Source organism: Aotus nancymaae, unplaced genomic scaffold, assembly GCF_030222135.1.
Source record: "Aotus nancymaae isolate 86718 unplaced genomic scaffold, 86718_ANA_hifiasm-v0.15.2.pri h1tg000090l, whole genome shotgun sequence".
NCBI classification, from domain to species: domain Eukaryota; kingdom Metazoa; phylum Chordata; class Mammalia; order Primates; family Aotidae; genus Aotus; species Aotus nancymaae.
The window spans coordinates 7,443,063-7,465,376 of record NW_026988505.1 but is presented as its reverse complement, the minus strand read 5'-3'; positions in this window follow the sequence as shown (position 1 = coordinate 7,465,376).

Here is a 22,314-nt window from a genome sequence, read left to right as displayed (position 1 = left end):
GAAAGATTCTGGGTTCTAGAATCAATGGACGGCTGAGTTCCGGAATTTGAGGGTGGACAAACTCTAGAATCCTTGCGTGTCTGAACTCGAGAGTCATTCAATGTCCACATTCCGGAACTCAGGGTATCTGAATTCCAGAAGCACCAAATGTCTGCATTCCAGAATCGGAATGTGGTGGAATTATAGAATGCACAGGTGGGCAGAATTCTAAAGTCCTAAAATGCCTGCTAGCCGGAAGTTAAGGTGTCTGATGTCCAGAATGCTACCAGGTCAGCATTCTACCATTCTGAAAGATTCTGTGTTCTAGAATAAATGGACGACTGAGCTCCGGAATGTCAGGGTGGCCAAACTCTAGAATCCTTGCATATCTGAAATCGAGAGTCATTCAATGACCACTTTCCGGAACTCAGGGTGTGTGAATTCCAGAAGCACCAAATGTCTGCATTCTACAAACGGAATGTGGTGGAATTCTAGAATGCACAGCATGGCGGTATTCTAAAGTCTTAAATGCCTGCTAGCCGGAAGTTAAGGTGTCTGACGTCCAGAATGCTACCTGGTCAGCATTCTACCGTTCTGAATGAATCTGGGTTCTAGAATCAATGGACTGCTGACTTCCGGAATGTCAGGGCGGCCAAACTCTAGAATCCTTGCGTGTCTGAACTCGAGAGACATTCAATGTCCACATTCCGGAACTCAGGGTGTCTGAATTCCAGAAGCACCAAATGTCTGCATTCTAGAATCGGAATGTGGCGGAATTCTAGAATGCACAACACGGGGAATTCTAAAGTCCTAAAATGCCTGCTAGCCGGAAGTTAAGGTGTCTGACGTCCAGGATGCTACTAGGTCAGCATTCTACAGTTCTGAAAGATTCTGGGTTCTAGAATCGATGGACGACTGAGTTCCGGTATTTCAGGGTGGACAAATTCTAGAATCCTTGCGTGTCTGAACTCGAGAGTCATTCAATGTCCAGTTTCCGGAACTCAGGGTATCTGAATTCCAGAAGCACCAAATGTCTGCATTCCAGAATCGGAATGTGGCGGAATTATACAATGCACAGGGGAGCAGAATTCTAAAGTCCTAAAATGCCTGCTAGCCGGAAGTTAAGGTGTCTGATGTCCAGAATGCTACGAGCTCAGCATTCTACCGTTCTGAAAGATTCCGGGTTCTAGAATAAATGGACGGCTAAGCTCTGGAATGTCACGGTGGCCAAACTCTAGAATCCTTGCGTGCCAGAACTCGAGAGTCATTCAATGACCACATTCAAGAACTCAGTGTGTCTGAATTCCAGAAGCACCAAATGTCTGCATTCCAGAATCGGAATGTGGCGGAATTCAAGAAGGCACAGCACGGAAGAATTCTAAAGTCCTAAAATGCCTGCTAGCCGGAACTTAACGTTTCTGACGTCCAGAATGCTACTAGGTCAGCATTCTACCGTTCTGAAAGATTCTGGTTTCTAGTATCAATGGACGGTTGAGTTCCAGAATGTCAGGGTGGCCAAACTCTAGAATCCTTGTGTGTCAGAACTTGAGAGTCATTCAATGACCACATTCAAGAACTCAGGGTGTCTGAATACCAGAAGCACCAAATGTCTGCATTCCAGAGTCGGAATGTGCCGGAATTCTAGAATGCAATGCACGGTGGAATTCAAAAGTCCTAAAATGCCTACTAGCCGGAAGTTAAGGTGTCTGACGTCCAGAATGCTATCACGTCAGCATTCTACCATTCTGAATGACTCTGGGTTCTGGAATCAATGGACGGCTGAGTTCCAGAATGTCAGGTTGGCCAAACTCTAGAATCCTTGCGTGTCTGAACTCGAGAGACATTCAATGTCCACATTCCAGAACTCAGTGTGTCTAAATTCCAGAAGCACCAAATGTCTGCATTCCAGAATCGGAATGTGGCGGAATTCATGAAGGAACAGCACGGAAGAATTCTAAAGTCCTAAAATTCCTGCTAGACGGATCTTAACGTTTCTGACGTCCAGAATGCTGCACGGTCAGCATTCTACCATTCTGAAAGACTCTGGTTTCTAGTATCAATGGACGGTTGAGTTCCTGAATGTCAGGGTGGCCAAACTCTAGGATCCTTGCGTGTCAGAACTCGAGAGTCATTCAATGACCACATTCAAGAACTCAGGGTGTCTGAATTCCAGAAGAACCAAATGTCTGCATTCTAGAATAGGAATGTGGCGGAATTATAGAATGCACAGCACGGCGGAATTTTAAAGTCCTAAAATGCCTGCTAGCCGAAAGAAAAGGTGTCTGACGTCCAGAATGCTACTTGTTCAGCATTCTACCATTCTGAAAGATTCTGGATTCCAGAATCAATGGACGGCTGAGTTCCAGATTGTCAGGTTGGCCAAACTCTAGAAACCTTGCATGTCTGAATTCGAGAGTCATTCAATGTTCACATTCCGGAATTCAGGTTGTCTGAATTCCAGAAGCACCAAATATCTGCATTCTAGAATCAGAATGTGGCGGAATTCTAGAATGCACAACACGGGGAATTCTAAAGTCCTAAAATGCCTGCTAGCCGGAAGTTAAGGTGTCTGACGTCCAGGATGCTACTAGGTCAGCATTCTACAGTTCTGAAAGATTCTGGGTTCTAGAATCAATGGACGGCTGAGTTCCGGAATTTCAGGGTGGACAAACTCTAGAATCCTTGCGTGTCTGAACTCGAGAGTCATTCAATGTCCACATTCCGGAACTCAGGGTATCTGAATTCCAGAAGCACCAAATGTCTGCATTCCAGAATCGGAATGTGGTGGAATTATAGAATGCACAGGGGGGCAGAATTCTAAAGCCCTAAAATGCCTGCTAGCCGGAAGTTAAGGTGTCTGATGTCCAGAATGCTACCAGGTCAGCATTCTACCGTTCTGAAAGATACTGTGTTCTAGAATAAATGGACGACTGAGCTCCGGAATGTCAGGGTGGCCAAACTCTAGAATCCTTGCATATCTGAAATCGAGAGTCATTCAATGACCACTTTCCGGAACTCAGGGTGTGTGAATTCCAGAAGCACCAAATGTCTGCATTCTACAAACGGAATGTGGTGGAATTCTAGAATGCACAGCATGGCGGTATTCTAAAGTCTTAAATGCCTGCTAGCCGGAAGTTAAGGTGTCTGACGTCCAGAATGCTACCTGGTCAGCATTCTACCGTTCTGAATGAATCTGGGTTCTAGAATCAATGGACTGCTGACTTCCGGAATGTCAAGGCGGCCAAACTCTAGAATCCTTGCGTGTCTGAACTCAAGAGTCATTCAATGTCCACATTCCGGAACTCAGGGTGTCTGAATTCCAGAAGCACCAAATGTCTGCATTCTAGAAACGGAATGTGGCGGAATTCTAGAATGCACAACACGGGGAATTCTAAAGTCCTAAAATGCCTGCTACCCGGAAGTTAAGGTGTCTGACGTCCAGGATGCTACTAGGTCAGCATTCTACAGTTCTGAAAGATTCTGGGTTCTAGAATCAATGGACGGCTGAGTTCCGGTATTTCAGGGTGGACAAACGCTAGAATCCTTGCGTGTCTGAACTCGAGAGTCATTCAATGTCCAGTTTCCGGAACTCAGGGTATCTGAATTCCAGAAGCACCAAATGTCTGCATTCCAGAATCGGAATGTGGCGGAATTCTAGAATGCACAACACGGGGAATTCTAAAGTCCTAAAATGCCTGCTAGCCGGAAGTTAAGGTGTCTGATGTCCAGAATGCTACCAGGTCAGCATTCTACCGTTCTGAAAGTTTCTGGGTTCTCGAATAAATGGACGCCTGAGCTCCGGAATGTCAGGGTGGCCAAACTCTAGAATCCTTGCGTGTCTGAACTCGAGAGTCATTCAATGTCCACATTCTGGAACTCAGGGTGTCTGAATTCCAGAAGCACCAAATGTCTGCATTCCAGAATCGGAATGTGGCGGAATTCAAGAAGGCACAGCACGGAAGAATTCTAAAGTCCTAAAATGCCTGCTAGATGGAACTTAACGTTTCTGACGTCCAGAATGCTACTAGGTTAGCATTCTACCGTTCTGAATGGTTCTGGTTTCTAGTATCAATGGACGGTTGAGTTCCAGAATGTCAGGGTGGCCAAACTCTAGAATCCTTGCGTGTCAGAACTCGAGAGTCATTCAATGACCACATTCAAGAACTCAGGGTGTCTGAATTCCAGAAGCACCAAATGTCTGCATTCCAGAGTCGGAATGTAGTGGAATTCTAGAATGCAATGCACAGCGGAATTCTAAAGTCCTAAAATGCCTGCTAGCCGGAAGTTCAGATGTCTGACGTCCAGGATGCTACTAGGTCAGCATTCTACCATTCTGAATGACTCTGGGTTCTGGAATCAATGGAGGGCTGAGTTCCAGAATGTCAGGTTGGCCAAACTCTAGAATCCTTGCGTGTCTGAACTCGAGAGTCATTCAATGTCCACATTCCGGAACTCAGGCTGTCTGAATTCCAGAAGCACCAAATGTCTGCATTCTAGAATCGGAATGTGACTGAATTCTAGAATGCACACCGTGGCGGAATTCTAAAGTCCTAAAATTACTGCTGGCCGGAAGATGAGGTGTCTGACACCCAGATTGCTACTAGGTCAGCATTCTACCATTCTGAAAGATGCTGGGTTCTAGAATCAATGGACAGCTGAGTTCCGGAATGTCAGGGTGGCCAACCTCTAGAATGCTTGCGTTTCTGAACTTGAGAGTCATTCAATTTCCACATTCCTGAACTCAGGGTGTCTGAATTCCAGAAGCACCAAATGTCTGTATTCTAGATTCGGAATGTGGCGGAATTCTAGAATGAACAACACAGGGAATTCTAAAGTCTTAAAATGCCTGCTAGCCGGAAGATAAGGTGTCTGACGTCCAGAATGCTACTAGGTCAGCATTCTACCGTTCTGAAAGATTCTGGGTTCTAGAATCAATAGATGGCTGAGTTCCGTAATTCAGGGAGGCCAAACTCTAGAATCCTTGCGTGTCTGAACTCGAGAGTCATTCAATGTCCACATTCCAGAACTCAGTGTGTCTAAATTCCAGAAGCACCAAATGTCTGCATTCCAGAATCGGAATGCGGCGGAATTCAAGAAGGCACAGCACGGAAGAATTCTAAAGTCCTAAAATGCCTGCTAGATGGAACTTAACGTTTCTGACGTCCAGAATGCTACTAGGTCAGCATTCTACCGTTCTGAAAGATTCTGGTTTCTAGTATCAATGGACGGTTGAGTTCCAGAATGTCAGGGTGGCCAAACTCTAGAATCCTTGCGTGTCAGAACTCGAGAGTCATTCAATGACCACATTCCGGAACTCAGGGTGTCTGAATTCCAGAAGCACCAAATGTCTGCATTCCAGAGTTGGAATGTGGCGGAATTCTAGAATGCAATGCACGGCAGAATTCTAAAGTCCTAAAATGCCTGCTAGCCGGAAGTTAAGATGTCTGACGTCCAGGATGCTACTAGGTCAGCATTCAACCATTCTGAATGACTCTGGTTTCTGGAATCAATGGAGGGCTGAGTTCCAGAATGTCAGGTTGGCCAAACTCTAGAATCCTTGCGTGTCTGAACTCGAGAGTCATTCAATGTCCACATTCCGGAACTCAGGCTGTCTGAATTCCAGAAGCACCAAATGTCTGCATTCCAGAATCGGAATGTGACTGAATTCTAGAATGCACACCGTGGTGGAATTCTACAGTCCTAAAATTCCTGCTGGCCGGAAGATGAGGTGTCTGACACCCAGATTGCTACTAGGTCAGCATTCTACCATTCTGAAAGATTCTGGGTTCTAGAATCAATGGACAGCTGAGTTCCGGAATGTCAGGGTGGCCAACCTCTAGAATGCTTGCGTTTCTGAACTTGAGAGTCATTCAATGTCCACATTCCTGAACTCAGGGTGTCTGAATTCCAGAAGCGCCAAATGTCTGTATTCTAGATTCGGAATGTGGCGGAATTCTAGAATGAACAACACAGGGAATTCTAAAGTCTTAAAATGCCTGCTAGCCGGAAGATAAGGTGTCTGACGTCCAGAATGCTACTAGGTCAGCATTCTACCGTTCTGAAAGATTCTGGGTTCTAGAATCAATAGATGGCTGAGTTCCGGAATTCAGGGTGGCCAAACTCTAGAATCCTTGCGTGTCTGAACTCGAGAGTCATTCAATGTCCACATTCCGGAACTCAGGGTGTCTGAATTCCACATGCACCAAATGTCTGCATTCTAGAATAGGAATGTGGCGGAATTATAGAATGCACAGCACGGCGGAATTTTAAAGTCCTAAAATGCCTGCTAGCCAAAAGAAAAGGTGTCTGACGTCCAGAATGCTACCTGGTCAGCATTCTACCATTCTGAAAGATTCTGGATTCCAGAAACAATGGATGCCTGAGTTCCAGATTGTCAGGTTGGCCAAACTCTAGAAACCTTGCATGTCTGAATTCGAGAGTCATTCAATGTTCACATTCCGGAATTCAGGTTGTCTGAATTCCAGAAGCACCAAATATCTGCATTCTAGAATCAGAATGTGGCGGAATTCTAGAATGCAGAGCACGGGGAATTCTAAAGTCCTAAAATGCCTGCTAGCCGGAAGTTAAGGTGTCTGACGTCCAGGATGCTACTACGTCAGCATTCTACAGTTCTGAAAGATTCTGGGTTCTAGAATCAATGGACGGCTGAGTTCCGGAATTTCAGGGTGGACAAACTCTAGAATCCTTGCGTGTCTGAACTCGAGAGTCATTCAATGTCCACATTCCGGAACTCAGGGTATCTGAATTCCAGAAGCACCAAATGTCTGCATTCCAGAATCGGAATGTGGTGGAATTATAGAATGCACAGGGGGGCATAATTCTAAAGTCCTAAAATGCCTGCTAGCCGGAAGTTAAGGTGTCTGATGTCCAGAATGCTACCAGGTCAGCATTCTACCATTCTGAAAGATTCTGTGTTCTAGAATAAATGGACGACTGAGCTCCGGAATGTCAGGGTGGCCAAACTCTAGAATCCTTGCGTGTCAGAACTCGAGAGTCATTCAATGACCACTTTCCGGAACTCAGGGTGTGTGAATTCCAGAAGCACCAAATGTCTGCATTCTACAAACGGAATGTGGTGGAATTCTAGAATGCACAGCACGGTGGTATTCTAAAGTCTTAAATGCCTGCTAGCCGGAAGTTAAGGTGTCTGACGTCCAGAATGCTACCTGGTCAGCATTCTACCGTTCTGAATGAATCTGGGTTCTAGAATCAATTGACTGCTGACTTCCGGAATGTCAGGGCGGCCAAACTCTAGAATCCTTGCGTGTCTGAACTCGAGAGTCATTCAATGTCCACATTCCGGAACTCAGGGTGTCTGAATTCCAGAAGCACCAAATGTCTGCATTCTAGAATCGGAATGTGGTGGAATTCTAGAATGCACAACACGGGGAATTCTAAAGTCCTAAAATGCCTGCTAGCCGGAAGTTAAGGTGTCTGACGTCCAGGATGCTACTAGGTCAGCATTCTACAGTTCTGAAAGATTCTGGGTTCTAGAATCAATGGACGGCTGAGTTCCGGTATTTCAGGGTGGACAAACTCTAGAATCCTTGCGTGTCTGAACTCGAGAGTCATTCAATGTCCAGTTTCCGGAACTCAGGGTATCTGAATTCCAGAAGCACCAAATGTCTGCATTCCAGAATCGGAATGTGGCGGAATTATACAATGCACAGGGGGGCAGAATTCTAAAGTCCTAAAATGCCTGCTAGCCGGAAGTTAAGGTGTCTGATGTCCAGAATGCTACCAGGTCAGCATTCTACCATTCTGAAAGATTCTGGGTTTTAGAATAAATGGACGGCTGAGCTCCGGAATGTCAGGGTGGCCAAACTCTAGAATCCTTGCGTGTCTGAACTCGAGAGTCATTCAATGTCCACATTCTGGAATTCAGGGTGTCTGAATTCCAGAAGCACCAAATGTCTGCATTCCAGAATCGGAATGTGGCGGAATTCAAGAAGGCACAGCACGGAAGAATTCTAAAGTCCTAAAATGCCTGCTAGCCGGAACATAACGTTTCTGATGTCCAGAATGCTACTAGGTCAGCATTCTACCGTTCTGAAAGATTCTGGTTTCTAGTATCAATGGACGGTTGAGTTCCAGAATGTCAGGGTGGCCAAACTCTAGAATCCTTGCGTGTCAGAACTCGAGAGTCATTCAATGACCACATTCAAGAACTCAGGGTGTCTGAATTCCAGAAGCACCAAATGTCTGCATTCCAGAGTCGGAATGTGACTGAATTCTAGAATGCACACCGTGGCGGAATTCTAAAGTCCTTAGATTCCTGCTGGCCGGAAGATGAGGTGTCTGACACCCAGATTGCTACTAGGTCAGCATTCTACCATTCTGAAAGATTCGGGGTTCTAGAATCAATGGATGGCTGAGTTCCGGAATGTCAGGGTGGCCAACCTCTAGAATGCTTGCTTTTCTGAACTTGAGAGTCATTCAATGTCCACATTCCTGAACTCAGGGTGTCTTAATTCCAGAAGCGCCGAATGTCTGTATTCTAGATTCGGAATGTGGCGGAATTCTAGAATGAACAACACAGGGAATTCTAAAGTCTTAAAATGCCTGCTAGCCGGAAGATAAGGTGTCTGACGTCCAGAATGCTACTAGGTCAGCATTCTACCATTCTGAAAGATTCTGGGTTCTAGAATCAATAGATGGCTGAGTTCCGGAATTCAGGGTGGCCAAACTCTAGAATCCTTGCGTGTCTGAACTCGAGAGTCATTCAATGTCCACATTCGGGAACTCAGGGTGTCTGAATTTCACATGCACCAAATGTCTGCATTCTAGAATAGGAATGTGGCGGAATTATAGAATGCACAGCACGGCGGAATTTTAAAGTCCTAAAATGCCTGCTAGCCGAAAGAAAAGGTGTCTGACGTCCAGAATGCTACTTGTTCAGCATTCTACCATTCTGAAAGATTCTGGATTCCAGAATCAATGGACGGCTGAGTTCCAGATTGTCAGGTTGGCCAAACTCTAGAAACCTTGCATGTCTGAATTCGAGAGTCATTCAATGTTCACATTCCGGAATTCAGGTTGTCTGAATTCCAGAAGCACCAAATATCTGCATTCTAGAATCAGAATGTGGCGGAATTCTAGAATGCACAGCACGGGGAATTCTAAAGTCCTAAAATGCCTGCTAGCCGGAAGTTAACGTTTCTGACGTACAGAATGCTGCACGGTCAGCATTCTACCATTCTGAAAGATTCTGGTTTCTAGTATCAATGGACGGTTGAGTTCCTGAATGTCAGGGTGGCCAAACTCTAGGATCCTTGCGTGTCAGAACTCGAGAGTCATTCAATGACCACATTCAAGAACTCAGGGTGTCTGAATTCCAGAAGAACCAAATGTCTGCATTCTAGAATAGGAATGTGGCGGAATTATAGAATGCACAGCACGGCGGAATTTTGAAGTCCTAAAATGCCTGCTAGCCGAAAGAAAAGGTGTCTGACGTCCAGAATGCTACTTGTTCAGCATTCTACCATTCTGAAAGATTCTGGATTCCAGAATCAATGGACGGCTGAGTTCCAGATTGTCAGGTTGGCCAAACTCTAGAAACCTTGCATGTCTGAATTCGAGAGTCATTCAATGTTCACATTCCGGAATTCAGGTTGTCTGAATTCCAGAAGCACCAAATATCTGCATTCTAGAATCAGAATGTGGCGGAATTCTAGAATGCACAACACGGGGAATTCTAAAGTCCTAAAATGCCTGCTAGCCGGAAGTTAAGGTGTCTGACGTCCAGGATGCTACTACGTCAGCATTCTACAGTTCTGAAAGATTCTGGGTTCTAGAATCAATGGACGGCTGAGTTCTGGAATTTCAGGGTGGACAAACTCTAGAATCCTTGCATATCTGAAATCGAGAGTCATTCAATGACCACTTTCCGGAACTCAGGGTGTGTGAATTCCAGAAGCACCAAATGTCTGCATTCTACAAACGGAATGTGGTGGAATTCTAGAATGCACAGCATGGCGGTATTCTAAAGTCTTAAATGCCTGCTAGCCGGAAGTTAAGGTGTCTGACGTCCAGAATGCTACCTGGTCAGCATTCTACCGTTCTGAATGAATCTGGGTTCTAGAATCAATGGACTGCTGACTTCCGGAATGTCAGGGCGGCCAAACTCTAGAATCCTTGCGTGTCTGAACTCGAGAGACATTCAATGTCCACATTCCGGAACTCAGGGTGTCTGAATTCCAGAAGCACCAAATGTCTGCATTCTAGAATCGGAATGTGGCGGAATTCTAGAATGCACAACACGGGGAATTCTAAAGTCCTAAAATGCCTGCTAGCCGGAAGTTAAGGTGTCTGACGTCCAGGATGCTACTAGGTCAGCATTCTACAGTTCTGAAAGATTCTGGGTTCTAGAATCGATGGACGACTGAGTTCCGGTATTTCAGGGTGGACAAATTCTAGAATCCTTGCGTGTCTGAACTCGAGAGTCATTCAATGTCCAGTTTCCGGAACTCAGGGTATCTGAATTCCAGAAGCACCAAATGTCTGCATTCCAGAATCGGAATGTGGCGGAATTATACAATGCACAGGGGAGCAGAATTCTAAAGTCCTAAAATGCCTGCTAGCCGGAAGTTAAGGTGTCTGATGTCCAGAATGCTACGAGGTCAGCATTCTACCGTTCTGAAAGATTCCGGGTTCTAGAATAAATGGACGGCTAAGCTCTGGAATGTCACGGTGGCCAAACTCTAGAATCCTTGCGTGCCAGAACTCGAGAGTCATTCAATGACCACATTCAAGAACTCAGTGTGTCTGAATTCCAGAAGCACCAAATGTCTGCATTCCAGAATCGGAATGTGGCGGAATTCAAGAAGGCACAGCACGGAAGAATTCTAAAGTCCTAAAATGCCTGCTAGCCGGAACTTAACGTTTCTGACGTCCAGAATGCTACTAGGTCAGCATTCTACCGTTCTGAAAGATTCTGGTTTCTAGTATCAATGGACGGTTGAGTTCCAGAATGTCAGGGTGGCCAAACTCTAGAATCCTTGTGTGTCAGAACTTGAGAGTCATTCAATGACCACATTCAAGAACTCAGGGTGTCTGAATACCAGAAGCACCAAATGTCTGCATTCCAGAGTCGGAATGTGCCGGAATTCTAGAATGCAATGCACGGTGGAATTCAAAAGTCCTAAAATGCCTACTAGCCGGAAGTTAAGGTGTCTGACGTCCAGAATGCTATCACGTCAGCATTCTACCATTCTGAATGACTCTGGGTTCTGGAATCAATGGACGGCTGAGTTCCAGAATGTCAGGTTGGCCAAACTCTAGAATCCTTGCGTGTCTGAACTCGAGAGACATTCAATGTCCACATTCCAGAACTCAGTGTGTCTAAATTCCAGAAGCACCAAATGTCTGCATTCCAGAATCGGAATGTGGCGGAATTCATGAAGGAACAGCACGGAAGAATTCTAAAGTCCTAAAATTCCTGCTAGACGGATCTTAACGTTTCTGACGTCCAGAATGCTGCACGGTCAGCATTCTACCATTCTGAAAGACTCTGGTTTCTAGTATCAATGGACGGTTGAGTTCCTGAATGTCAGGGTGGCCAAACTCTAGGATCCTTGCGTGTCAGAACTCGAGAGTCATTCAATGACCACATTCAAGAACTCAGGGTGTCTGAATTCCAGAAGAACCAAATGTCTGCATTCTAGAATAGGAATGTGGCGGAATTATAGAATGCACAGCACGGCGGAATTTTAAAGTCCTAAAATGCCTGCTAGCCGAAAGAAAAGGTGTCTGACGTCCAGAATGCTACTTGTTCAGCATTCTACCATTCTGAAAGATTCTGGATTCCAGAATCAATGGACGGCTGAGTTCCAGATTGTCAGGTTGGCCAAACTCTAGAAACCTTGCATGTCTGAATTCGAGAGTCATTCAATGTTCACATTCCGGAATTCAGGTTGTCTGAATTCCAGAAGCACCAAATATCTGCATTCTAGAATCAGAATGTGGCGGAATTCTAGAATGCACAACACGGGGAATTCTAAAGTCCTAAAATGCCTGCTAGCCGGAAGTTAAGGTGTCTGACGTCCAGGATGCTACTAGGTCAGCATTCTGCAGTTCTGAAAGATTCTGGGTTCTAGAATCAATGGACGGCTGAGTTCCGGAATTTCAGGGTGGACAAACTCTAGAATCCTTGCGTGTCTGAACTCGAGAGTCATTCAATGTCCACATTCCGGAACTCAGGGTATCTGAATTCCAGAAGCACCAAATGTCTGCATTCCAGAATCGGAATGTGGTGGAATTATAGAATGCACAGGGGGGCAGAATTCTAAAGCCCTAAAATGCCTGCTAGCCGGAAGTTAAGGTGTCTGATGTCCAGAATGCTACCAGGTCAGCATTCTACCGTTCTGAAAGATACTGTGTTCTAGAATAAATGGACGACTGAGCTCCGGAATGTCAGGGTGGCCAAACTCTAGAATCCTTGCATATCTGAAATCGAGAGTCATTCAATGACCACTTTCCGGAACTCAGGGTGTGTGAATTCCAGAAGCACCAAATGTCTGCATTCTACAAACGGAATGTGGTGGAATTCTAGAATGCACAGCATGGCGGTATTCTAAAGTCTTAAATGCCTGCTAGCCGGAAGTTAAGGTGTCTGACGTCCAGAATGCTACCTGGTCAGCATTCTACCGTTCTGAATGAATCTGGGTTCTAGAATCAATGGACTGCTGACTTCCGGAATGTCAAGGCGGCCAAACTCTAGAATCCTTGCGTGTCTGAACTCAAGAGTCATTCAATGTCCACATTCCGGAACTCAGGGTGTCTGAATTCCAGAAGCACCAAATGTCTGCATTCTAGAAACGGAATGTGGCGGAATTCTAGAATGCACAACACGGGGAATTCTAAAGTCCTAAAATGCCTGCTACCCGGAATTTAAGGTGTCTGACGTCCAGGATGCTACTAGGTCAGCATTCTACAGTTCTGAAAGATTCTGGGTTCTAGAATCAATGGACGGCTGAGTTCCGGTATTTCAGGGTGGACAAACGCTAGAATCCTTGCGTGTCTGAACTCGAGAGTCATTCAATGTCCAGTTTCCGGAACTCAGGGTATCTGAATTCCAGAAGCACCAAATGTCTGCATTCCAGAATCGGAATGTGGCGGAATTCTAGAATGCACAACACGGGGAATTCTAAAGTCCTAAAATGCCTGCTAGCCGGAAGTTAAGGTGTCTGATGTCCAGAATGCTACCAGGTCAGCATTCTACCGTTCTGAAAGATTCTGTGTTCTAGAATAAATGGACGACTGAGCTCCGGAATGTCAGGGTGGCCAAACTCTAGAATCCTTGCGTGTCTGAACTCGAGAGTCATTCAATGTCCACATTCTGGAACTCAGGGTGTCTGAATTCCAGAAGCACCAAATGTCTGCATTCCAGAATCGGAATGTGGCGGAATTCAAGAAGGCACAGCACGGAAGAATTCTAAAGTCCTAAAATGCCTGCTAGATGGAACTTAACGTTTCTGACGTCCAGAATGCTACTAGGTTAGCATTCTACCGTTCTGAATGGTTCTGGTTTCTAGTATCAATGGACGGTTGAGTTCCAGAATGTCAGGGTGGCCAAACTCTAGAATCCTTGCGTGTCAGAACTCGAGAGTCATTCAATGACCACATTCAAGAACTCAGGGTGTCTGAATTCCAGAAGCACCAAATGTCTGCATTCCAGAGTCGGAATGTAGTGGAATTCTAGAATGCAATGCACAGCGGAATTCTAAAGTCCTAAAATGCCTGCTAGCCGGAAGTTCAGATGTCTGACGTCCAGGATGCTACTAGGTCAGCATTCTACCATTCTGAATGACTCTGGGTTCTGGAATCAATGGACGGCTGAGTTCCAGAATGTCAGGTTGGCCAAACTCTAGAATCCTTGCGTGTCTGAACTCGAGAGTCATTCAATGTCCACATTCCGGAACTCAGGCTGTCTGAATTCCAGAAGCACCAAATGTCTGCATTCTAGAATCGGAATGTGACTGAATTCTAGAATGCACACCGTGGCGGAATTCTAAAGTCCTAAAATTACTGCTGGCCGGAAGATGAGGTGTCTGACACCCAGATTGCTACTAGGTCAGCATTCTACCATTCTGAAAGATGCTGGGTTCTAGAATCAATGGACAGCTGAGTTCCGGAATGTCAGGGTGGCCAACCTCTAGAATGCTTGCGTTTCTGAACTTGAGAGTCATTCAATTTCCACATTCCTGAACTCAGGGTGTCTGAATTCCAGAAGCACCAAATGTCTGTATTCTAGATTCGGAATGTGGCGGAATTCTAGAATGAACAACACAGGGAATTCTAAAGTCTTAAAATGCCTGCTAGCCGGAAGATAAGGTGTCTGACGTCCAGAATGCTACTAGGTCAGCATTCTACCGTTCTGAAAGATTCTGGGTTCTAGAATCAATAGATGGCTGAGTTCCGTAATTCAGGGAGGCCAAACTCTAGAATCCTTGCGTGTCTGAACTCGAGAGTCATTCAATGTCCACATTCCAGAACTCAGTGTGTCTAAATTCCAGAAGCACCAAATGTCTGCATTCCAGAATCGGAATGCGGCGGAATTCAAGAAGGCACAGCACGGAAGAATTCTAAAGTCCTAAAATGCCTGCTAGATGGAACTTAACGTTTCTGACGTCCAGAATGCTACTAGGTCAGCATTCTACCGTTCTGAAAGATTCTGGTTTCTAGTATCAATGGACGGTTGAGTTCCAGAATGTCAGGGTGGCCAAACTCTAGAATCCTTGCGTGTCAGAACTCGAGAGTCATTCAATGACCACATTCCGGAACTCAGGGTGTCTGAATTCCAGAAGCACCAAATGTCTGCATTCCAGAGTTGGAATGTGGCGGAATTCTAGAATGCAATGCACGGCAGAATTCTAAAGTCCTAAAATGCCTGCTAGCCGGAAGTTAAGATGTCTGACGTCCAGGATGCTACTAGGTCAGCATTCAACCATTCTGAATGACTCTGGTTTCTGGAATCAATGGAGGGCTGAGTTCCAGAATGTCAGGTTGGCCAAACTCTAGAATCCTTGCGTGTCTGAACTCGAGAGTCATTCAATGTCCACATTCCGGAACTCAGGCTGTCTGAATTCCAGAAGCACCAAATGTCTGCATTCCAGAATCGGAATGTGACTGAATTCTAGAATGCACACCGTGGTGGAATTCTACAGTCCTAAAATTCCTGCTGGCCGGAAGATGAGGTGTCTGACACCCAGATTGCTACTAGGTCAGCATTCTACCATTCTGAAAGATTCTGGGTTCTAGAATCAATGGACAGCTGAGTTCCGGAATGTCAGGGTGGCCAACCTCTAGAATGCTTGCGTTTCTGAACTTGAGAGTCATTCAATGTCCACATTCCTGAACTCAGGGTGTCTGAATTCCAGAAGCGCCAAATGTCTGTATTCTAGATTCGGAATGTGGCGGAATTCTAGAATGAACAACACAGGGAATTCTAAAGTCTTAAAATGCCTGCTAGCCGGAAGATAAGGTGTCTGACGTCCAGAATGCTACTAGGTCAGCATTCTACCGTTCTGAAAGATTCTGGGTTCTAGAATCAATAGATGGCTGAGTTCCGGAATTCAGGGTGGCCAAACTCTAGAATCCTTGCGTGTCTGAACTCGAGAGTCATTCAATGTCCACATTCCGGAACTCAGGGTGTCTGAATTCCACATGCACCAAATGTCTGCATTCTAGAATAGGAATGTGGCGGAATTATAGAATGCACAGCACGGCGGAATTTTAAAGTCCTAAAATGCCTGCTAGCCAAAAGAAAAGGTGTCTGACGTCCAGAATGCTACCTGGTCAGCATTCTACCATTCTGAAAGATTCTGGATTCCAGAAACAATGGATGCCTGAGTTCCAGATTGTCAGGTTGGCCAAACTCTAGAAACCTTGCATGTCTGAATTCGAGAGTCATTCAATGTTCACATTCCGGAATTCAGGTTGTCTGAATTCCAGAAGCACCAAATATCTGCATTCTAGAATCAGAATGTGGCGGAATTCTAGAATGCAGAGCACGGGGAATTCTAAAGTCCTAAAATGCCTGCTAGCCGGAAGTTAAGGTGTCTGACGTCCAGGATGCTACTACGTCAGCATTCTACAGTTCTGAAAGATTCTGGGTTCTAGAATCAATGGACGGCTGAGTTCCGGAATTTCAGGGTGGACAAACTCTAGAATCCTTGCGTGTCTGAACTCGAGAGTCATTCAATGTCCACATTCCGGAACTCAGGGTATCTGAATTCCAGAAGCACCAAATGTCTGCATTCCAGAATCGGAATGTGGTGGAATTATAGAATGCACAGGGGGGCATAATTCTAAAGTCCTAAAATGCCTGCTAGCCGGAAGTTAAGGTGTCTGATGTCCAGAATGCTACCAGGTCAGCATTCTACCATTCTGAAAGATTCTGTGTTCTAGAATAAATGGACGACTGAGCTCCGGAATGTCAGGGTGGCCAAACTCTAGAATCCTTGCGTGTCAGAACTCGAGAGTCATTCAATGACCACTTTCCGGAACTCAGGGTGTGTGAATTCCAGAAGCACCAAATGTCTGCATTCTACAAACGGAATGTGGTGGAATTCTAGAATGCACAGCACGGTGGTATTCTAAAGTCTTAAATGCCTGCTAGCCGGAAGTTAAGGTGTCTGACGTCCAGAATGCTACCTGGTCAGCATTCTACCGTTCTGAATGAATCTGGGTTCTAGAATCAATTGACTGCTGACTTCCGGAATGTCAGGGCGGCCAAACTCTAGAATCCTTGCGTGTCTGAACTCGAGAGTCATTCAATGTCCACATTCCGGAACTCAGGGTGTCTGAATTCCAGAAGCACCAAATGTCTGCATTCTAGAATCGGAATGTGGTGGAATTCTAGAATGCACAACACGGGGAATTCTAAAGTCCTAAAATGCCTGCTAGCCGGAAGTTAAGGTGTCTGACGTCCAGGATGCTACTAGGTCAGCATTCTACAGTTCTGAAAGATTCTGGGTTCTAGAATCAATGGACGGCTGAGTTCCGGTATTTCAGGGTGGACAAACTCTAGAATCCTTGCGTGTCTGAACTCGAGAGTCATTCAATGTCCAGTTTCCGGAACTCAGGGTATCTGAATTCCAGAAGCACCAAATGTCTGCATTCCAGAATCGGAATGTGGCGGAATTATACAATGCACAGGGGGGCAGAATTCTAAAGTCCTAAAATGCCTGCTAGCCGGAAGTTAAGGTGTCTGATGTCCAGAATGCTACCAGGTCAGCATTCTACCATTCTGAAAGATTCTGGGTTTTAGAATAAATGGACGGCTGAGCTCCGGAATGTCAGGGTGGCCAAACTCTAGAATCCTTGCGTGTCTGAACTCGAGAGTCATTCAATGTCCACATTCTGGAATTCAGGGTGTCTGAATTCCAGAAGCACCAAATGTCTGCATTCCAGAATCGGAATGTGGCGGAATTCAAGAAGGCACAGCACGGAAGAATTCTAAAGTCCTAAAATGCCTGCTAGCCGGAACATAACGTTTCTGATGTCCAGAATGCTACTAGGTCAGCATTCTACCGTTCTGAAAGATTCTGGTTTCTAGTATCAATGGACGGTTGAGTTCCAGAATGTCAGGGTGGCCAAACTCTAGAATCCTTGCGTGTCAGAACTCGAGAGTCATTCAATGACCACATTCAAGAACTCAGGGTGTCTGAATTCCAGAAGCACCAAATGTCTGCATTCCAGAGTCGGAATGTGACTGAATTCTAGAATGCACACCGTGGCGGAATTCTAAAGTCCTTAGATTCCTGCTGGCCGGAAGATGAGGTGTCTGACACCCAGATTGCTACTAGGTCAGCATTCTACCATTCTGAAAGATTCGGGGTTCTAGAATCAATGGATGGCTGAGTTCCGGAATGTCAGGGTGGCCAACCTCTAGAATGCTTGCTTTTCTGAACTTGAGAGTCATTCAATGTCCACATTCCTGAACTCAGGGTGTCTTAATTCCAGAAGCGCCGAATGTCTGTATTCTAGATTCGGAATGTGGCGGAATTCTAGAATGAACAACACAGGGAATTCTAAAGTCTTAAAATGCCTGCTAGCCGGAAGATAAGGTGTCTGACGTCCAGAATGCTACTAGGTCAGCATTCTACCATTCTGAAAGATTCTGGGTTCTAGAATCAATAGATGGCTGAGTTCCGGAATTCAGGGTGGCCAAACTCTAGAATCCTTGCGTGTCTGAACTCGAGAGTCATTCAATGTCCACATTCGGGAACTCAGGGTGTCTGAATTTCACATGCACCAAATGTCTGCATTCTAGAATAGGAATGTGGCGGAATTATAGAATGCACAGCACGGCGGAATTTTAAAGTCCTAAAATGCCTGCTAGCCGAAAGAAAAGGTGTCTGACGTCCAGAATGCTACTTGTTCAGCATTCTACCATTCTGAAAGATTCTGGATTCCAGAATCAATGGACGGCTGAGTTCCAGATTGTCAGGTTGGCCAAACTCTAGAAACCTTGCATGTCTGAATTCGAGAGTCATTCAATGTTCACATTCCGGAATTCAGGTTGTCTGAATTCCAGAAGCACCAAATATCTGCATTCTAGAATCAGAATGTGGCGGAATTCTAGAATGCACAGCACGGGGAATTCTAAAGTCCTAAAATGCCTGCTAGCCGGAAGTTAACGTTTCTGACGTACAGAATGCTGCACGGTCAGCATTCTACCATTCTGAAAGATTCTGGTTTCTAGTATCAATGGACGGTTGAGTTCCTGAATGTCAGGGTGGCCAAACTCTAGGATCCTTGCGTGTCAGAACTCGAGAGTCATTCAATGACCACATTCAAGAACTCAGGGTGTCTGAATTCCAGAAGAACCAAATGTCTGCATTCTAGAATAGGAATGTGGCGGAATTATAGAATGCACAGCACGGCGGAATTTTGAAGTCCTAAAATGCCTGCTAGCCGAAAGAAAAGGTGTCTGACGTCCAGAATGCTACTTGTTCAGCATTCTACCATTCTGAAAGATTCTGGATTCCAGAATCAATGGACGGCTGAGTTCCAGATTGTCAGGTTGGCCAAACTCTAGAAACCTTGCATGTCTGAATTCGAGAGTCATTCAATGTTCACATTCCGGAATTCAGGTTGTCTGAATTCCAGAAGCACCAAATATCTGCATTCTAGAATCAGAATGTGGCGGAATTCTAGAATGCACAACACGGGGAATTCTAAAGTCCTAAAATGCCTGCTAGCCGGAAGTTAAGGTGTCTGACGTCCAGGATGCTACTACGTCAGCATTCTACAGTTCTGAAAGATTCTGGGTTCTAGAATCAATGGACGGCTGAGTTCTGGAATTTCAGGGTGGACAAACTCTAGAATCCTTGCGTGTCTGAACTCGAGAGTCATTCAATGTCCACATTCCGGAACTCAGGGTATCTGAATTCCAGAAGCACCAAATGTCTGCATTCCAGAATCGGAATGTGGTGGAATTATAGAATGCACAGGGGGGCATAATTCTAAAGTCCTAAAATGCCTGCTAGCCGGAAGTTAAGGTGTCTGATGTCCAGAATGCTACCAGGTCAGCATTCTACCGTTCTGAAAGATTCTGTGTTCTAGAATAAATGGACGACTGAGCTCCGGAATGTCAGGGTGGCCAAACTCTAGAATCCTTCCATATCTGAAATCGAGAGTCATTCAATGACCACTTTCCGGAACTCAGGGTGTGTGAATTCCAGAAGCACCAAATGTCTGCATTCTACAAACGGAATGTGGTGGAATTCTAGAATGCACAGCATGGCGGTATTCTAAAGTCTTAAATGCCTGCTAGCCGGAAGTTAAGGTGTCTGACGTCCAGAATGCTACCTGGTCAGCATTCTACCGTTCTGAATGAATCTGGGTTCTAGAATCAATGGACTGCTGACTTCCGGAATGTCAGGGCGGCCAAACTCTAGAATCCTTGCGTGTCTGAACTCGAGAGACATTCAATGTCCACATTCCGGAACTCAGGGTGTCTGAATTCCAGAAGCACCAAATGTCTGCATTCTAGAATCGGAATGTGGCGGAATTCTAGAATGCACAACACGGGGAATTCTAAAGTCCTAAAATGCCTGCTAGCCGGAAGTTAAGGTGTCTGACGTCCAGGATGCTACTAGGTCAGCATTCTACAGTTCTGAAAGATTCTGGGTTCTAGAATCGATGGACGGCTGAGTTCCGGTATTTCAGGGTGGACAAATTCTAGAATCCTTGCGTGTCTGAACTCGAGAGTCATTCAATGTCCAGTTTCCGGAACTCAGGGTATCTGAATTCCAGAAGCACCAAATGTCTGCATTCCAGAATCGGAATGTGGCGGAATTATACAATGCACAGGGGGGCAGAATTCTAAAGTCCTAAAATGCCTGCTAGCCGAAAGTTAAGGTGTCTGATGTCCAGAATGCTACGAGGTCAGCATTCTACCGTTCTGAAAGATTCTGGGTTCTAGAATAAATGGACGGCTAAGCTCTGGAATGTCAGGTTGGCCAAACTCTAGAATCCTTGCGTGTCAGAACTCGAGAGTCATTCAATGTCCACATTCTGGGACTCAGGGTGTCTGAATTCCAGAAGCACCAAATGTCTGCATTCCAGAATCGGAATGTGGCGGAATTCAAGAAGGCACAGCACGGAAGAATTCTAAAGTCCTAAAATTCCTGCTAGCCGGAACTTAACGTTTCTGACGTCCAGAATGCTACTAGGTCAGCATTCTACCGTTCTGAAAGATTCTGGTTTCTAGTATCAATGGACGGTTGAGTTCCAGAATGTCAGGGTGGCCAAACTCTAGAATCCTTGCGTGTCAGAACTTGAGAGTCATTCAATGACCACATTCAAGAACTCAGGGTGTCTGAATACCAGAAGCACCAAATGTCTGCATTCCAGAGTCGGAATGTGCCGGAATTCTAGAATGCAATGCACGGCGGAATTCAAAAGTCCTAAAATGACTACTAGCCGGAAGTTAAGGTGTCTGACGTCCAGAATGCTATCACGTCAGCATTCTACCATTCTGAATGACTCTGGGTTCTGGAATCAATGGACGGCTGAGTTCCAGAATGTCAGGTTGGCCAAACTCTAGAATCCTTGCGTGTCTGAACTCGAGAGTCATTCAATGTCCACATTCCAGAACTCAGTGTGTCTAAATTCCAGAAGCACCAAATATCTGCATTCCAGAATCGGAATGTGGCGGAATTCAAGAAGGAACAGCACGGAAGAATTCTAAAGTCCTAAAATTCCTGCTAGACGGAACTTAACGTTTCTGACGTCCAGAATGCTGCACGGTCAGCATTCTACCATTCTGAAAGACTCTGGTTTCTAGTATCAATGGACGGTTGAGTTCCTGAATGTCAGGGTGGCCAAACTCTAGGATCCTTGCGTGTCAGAACTCGAGAGTCATTCAATGACCACATTCAAGAACTCAGGGTGTCTGAATTCCAGAAGAACCAAATGTCTGCATTCTAGAATAGGAATGTGGCGGAATTATAGAATGCACAGCACGGCGGAATTTTAAAGTCCTAAAATGCCTGCTAGCCGAAAGAAAAGGTGTCTGACGTCCAGAATGCTACTTGTTCAGCATTCTACCATTCTGAAAGATTCTGGATTCCAGAATCAATGGACGGCTGAGTTCCAGATTGTCAGGTTGGCCAAACTCTAGAAACCTTGCATGTCTGAATTCGAGAGTCATTCAATGTTCACATTCCGGAATTCAGGTTGTCTGAATTCCAGAAGCACCAAATATCTGCATTCTAGAATCAGAATGTGGCGGAATTCTAGAATGCACAACACGGGGAATTCTAAAGTCCTAAAATGCCTGCTAGCCGGAAGTTAAGGTGTCTGACGTCCAGGATGCTACTAGGTCAGCATTCTACAGTTCTGAAAGATTCTGGGTTCTAGAATCAATGGACGGCTGAGTTCCGGAATTTCAGGGTGGACAAACTCTAGAATCCTTGCGTGTCTGAACTCGAGAGTCATTCAATGTCCACATTCCGGAACTCAGGGTATCTGAATTCCAGAAGCACCAAATGTCTGCATTCCAGAATCGGAATGTGGTGGAATTATAGAATGCACAGGGGGGCAGAATTCTAAAGTCCTAAAATGCCTGCTAGCCGGAAGTTAAGGTGTCTGATGTCCAGAATGCTACCAGGTCAGCATTCTACCGTTCTGAAAGATTCTGTGTTCTAGAATAAATGGACGACTGAGCTCCGGAATGTCAGGGTGGCCAAACTCTAGAATCCTTGCATATCTGAAATCGAGAGTCATTCAATGACCACTTTCCGGAACTCAGGGTGTGTGAATTCCAGAAGCACCAAATGTCTGCATTCTACAAACGGAATGTGG